General features: G+C 49.7%; 1 protein-coding gene and 1 long non-coding RNA gene across 4 annotated transcripts in view; one reads left to right on the top strand and one right to left on the bottom strand.

The window, feature by feature from the left end:
- The window catches only part of PHTF2 (putative homeodomain transcription factor 2), a 154,491-nt gene that overhangs the window by 122,535 nt on the left and 28,950 nt on the right, over positions 1 to 3,006 (bottom strand). The window lies entirely within an intron of this gene.
- Positions 1 to 3,006, top strand: part of LOC109315755 — a 19,954-nt gene that overhangs the window by 9,320 nt on the left and 7,628 nt on the right. Inside the window, exon 2 of the long non-coding RNA XR_002102597.1 lies at positions 1,971 to 1,977. This is a non-coding gene — a long non-coding RNA (uncharacterized LOC109315755). The remainder of the gene's footprint in view (positions 1 to 1,970; positions 1,978 to 3,006) is intronic.

The following is a 3,006-nucleotide window of genomic DNA, read 5'->3' as shown; positions in this document are numbered from 1 at the left end:
TTCATCTTGGAATCAGTGATGACCCCCAGATCCCTTTCTGCCTCCGTGCTGATAAGGGGGAGGATCACCTCCTTGGACCTGCTTGAGATGCATCTGTGGATGCATGCCAAGGTGCGGTTGGCCTTCCTTACTGCCTTTCTCTAGAGAAACAGTGAAACCAAGTACACTTTCAACAAAAAGCAAATTTATGATACTTAAAAAAAAATGTACAAGTTTGTTACAAATATCTGAGTTACAAACTACTCAATTCGGACTGTTCTCACAAAAAAAAGAAAAAACCAGCGTGAAACATTGACAGATTGGAAAAATCCAGTATTTCTGAGGTTTACTTCAAAGAGAATATATCTGCTAGACAATTAGCATTGTGACTAATGAGATACCCAAAACAGTCATTTGAAGGCACAGCCTTATTATTCAGGGTAAACTAATTAATATTACTCAAAGCATTTACTGTTTATATTCAGAAATATCAATGATGAAAGACATCAAAAGAAACATATGAACTTGAGTCAACCTTATTAATTACACTGAATGACAGTTTACTCTTTTCTAGGAAGTCTTTACTGCACAAATGATTAAAACTAAAACTGTCTACATACTAACACCAATTCCTTATCTACTGACAAATCCTGAAATTCTGGAGTTTCCATGGCCCTGACAGACACTATTTAAAGTGCACCAACTGCCTTTGAAGCTCTCAAAATAGTGATGGTACAAACACACTCAAGCAAAGTTCTTTTAAAAAAGGAACAACTTAGAAGTACTTCCTTCTGAAGTGCCTCCCAAAACATCTGTATGCTCCAGCAGTCCTCAGAGATCTCTGCTGTCCTCTCCCTCCACCCCTGACACACACAGGGGTGAGCGGATGTGGTAGACGGCATGAGACATGCATCATAGAGACCAACTGGCAGCTTCGGGAATGGCGTCGAGGCGGGCTTTAGCTTCCTTGACAACAACCCACACATCACGACGAGAGACACGTTCGGGCAGGATGGGCTCCACCCTTCCCCTAAAGGGAAGCGTGTGTTCTCTTCGAGGCTGGCGGATCTCCTTCGGCGGGCTTTAAACTAGGCTCGTCGGGGGAAGGGGAAGACAAGGGAGGAGGAAGCCTTGGACCGCTAAACCAAGCAACGCCCACAAGTACAGCCCAGCCTAGACCAACAAGCGGAACATATACGCAGGTAAGCAACAGGGGCCAGGGCAACGCTGTGATTAGGGGGCCAGTCCACACACCCACAGGAGGCCTCAAATTCCTCTACACAAACACTCGTAGTATAGGAAACAAGCAGGAGGAACTTACCCTCGTGTTAGCTGACACCAACCCAGACATAGCAGGGCTCACTGAAACATGGTGGGACTCAACGCATGACTGGGTGGTGAATATCAAGGGCTACAGGCTGAACAGGAGAGATAGGACAGGGAGGAAAGGTAGGGGTGTGGCACTCTACATTAAGGAGGAATACACATCCTCATCAGGTAGCACAGAGTCAGAGGAGGGGCACACGGAAGTGCTCTGGGTTAGAATACAAGGCAGTCGAGGGGAAAGAAAGAGACTTGATGGTGGGGGTCTACTACAGATCACCCAACCAAGGAGAAGAGCTAGACCAGGAATTCTTAAGTCAGCTCACGAGGTAGTTAGTTCAAAGGACGTGGTTATCATGGGTGACCTGTACTTTCCAGACATCGGCTGGGAAGAGCGGTCAGCCAGATCTGACCACTCACGTAGGTTCCTAGCCCAAATGCAGGACCTCCATCTAATCCAGGAGGTGCACAGCCCCACCAGGAAAGATGCCTTGTTGGATCTGGTGCTGGCCACAGGTGACGACCTGGTGAGGGGGCTGCGGGTGCTCAACCACCTGGGCAACAGTGATCACCGCCTGCTGGAATACACCAATCCAGCACAAGGTGGCAAAGGCCTGCAGCAAGGCAGCAGCCCTAGATTTCAGGAGGGCAGACTTTACTGAGCTAAGGAGACTAGTCGGGGAAGCACTGAGGTCCCAGAGAGGAGGGGAGGGGAGCCAGGTGTCCAAGAAGAGCGGCTGCTCCTTAAGGAGACGATCCTCCAATCCCAAAGGGAGATAATCCCAACACGGATCAAAGGGAGCAGGAGGGCACAAAAGCCCCCATGGCTCACCAAAAGCATCCGGGAATGTCTTCTAGCTAAAAAGGAGGTGCACACCCAATGGAAGGGAGGGGCCATCACCAGGGAGGATTATACTGCGGTTGCTCGGGGATGCAGAGGGGCAGTCAGGTAGGCCAAGGCGAAGATGGAACTGGGACTAGCTTCCCAGATCAAGGACAACAAGAAGTCCTTTTTTAAATACATAGGGGGCAAAAAGAAGGTACCGGGTAATGTGGGGCCCCTGCAAGACACGCTAGGAAATTTGGTCGTCACACCAGATGACAAAGCTAACCTACTTAACGACTTCAACTCCATTTTCCTGAGCAGGGACCAGATCAGCCCCCACACTGGGCACCCCTCAGGCCCCAGGGGAGGCGCACCTAGGCCATGGGTCAGGGAGGATCTAGTCAGGGAACTTCTGGAGGGACTGGATACATTTAAATCAGCTGGTCTGGACGATCTCCACCCCCAAAGTGCTGAGGGAATTAGCTAAGATCATTGCGGGACCCCTAGCATGGCTGTACGAGCACTCGTGGTGCTCTGGTGTGGTGCCAGAGAACCGGAAGAGGGCCAACGTGGTTCCCATCTTCAGAAAAGGGAGAAAGGAGGACCTGGGGAACTACAGGCCAGTTAGTCTTACCTCAATCCTGGGGAAGCTTTTTGAGAGAATTATTCTGGCACATGTCCACGAGGGGCTAGCAGGGGAGATTATGCTTAAGGGCAACCAACACGGGTTCATTAGAGGCAGGTCCTGTCAGACCAACCTGGTGGCCTTCTACAACCAGGTCAACAAATCCTTAGATGCAGGGGTAGCAGTGGATGTAGTCTTTCTGGACTTTGAGAAGGCCTTCAACACGGTCTCTCACCCCGTTCTCATTAAGAAA

The sequence above is a fragment of the Crocodylus porosus genome, unplaced genomic scaffold, assembly GCF_001723895.1.
Source record: "Crocodylus porosus isolate Cpor-Errol unplaced genomic scaffold, CroPor_comp1, whole genome shotgun sequence".
In the NCBI taxonomy this organism is placed as follows: Eukaryota; Metazoa; Chordata; order Crocodylia; family Crocodylidae; genus Crocodylus; species Crocodylus porosus.
Note: the sequence above shows the minus strand (reverse complement) of the source record. Positions and strands in the feature narration are given on the sequence as shown.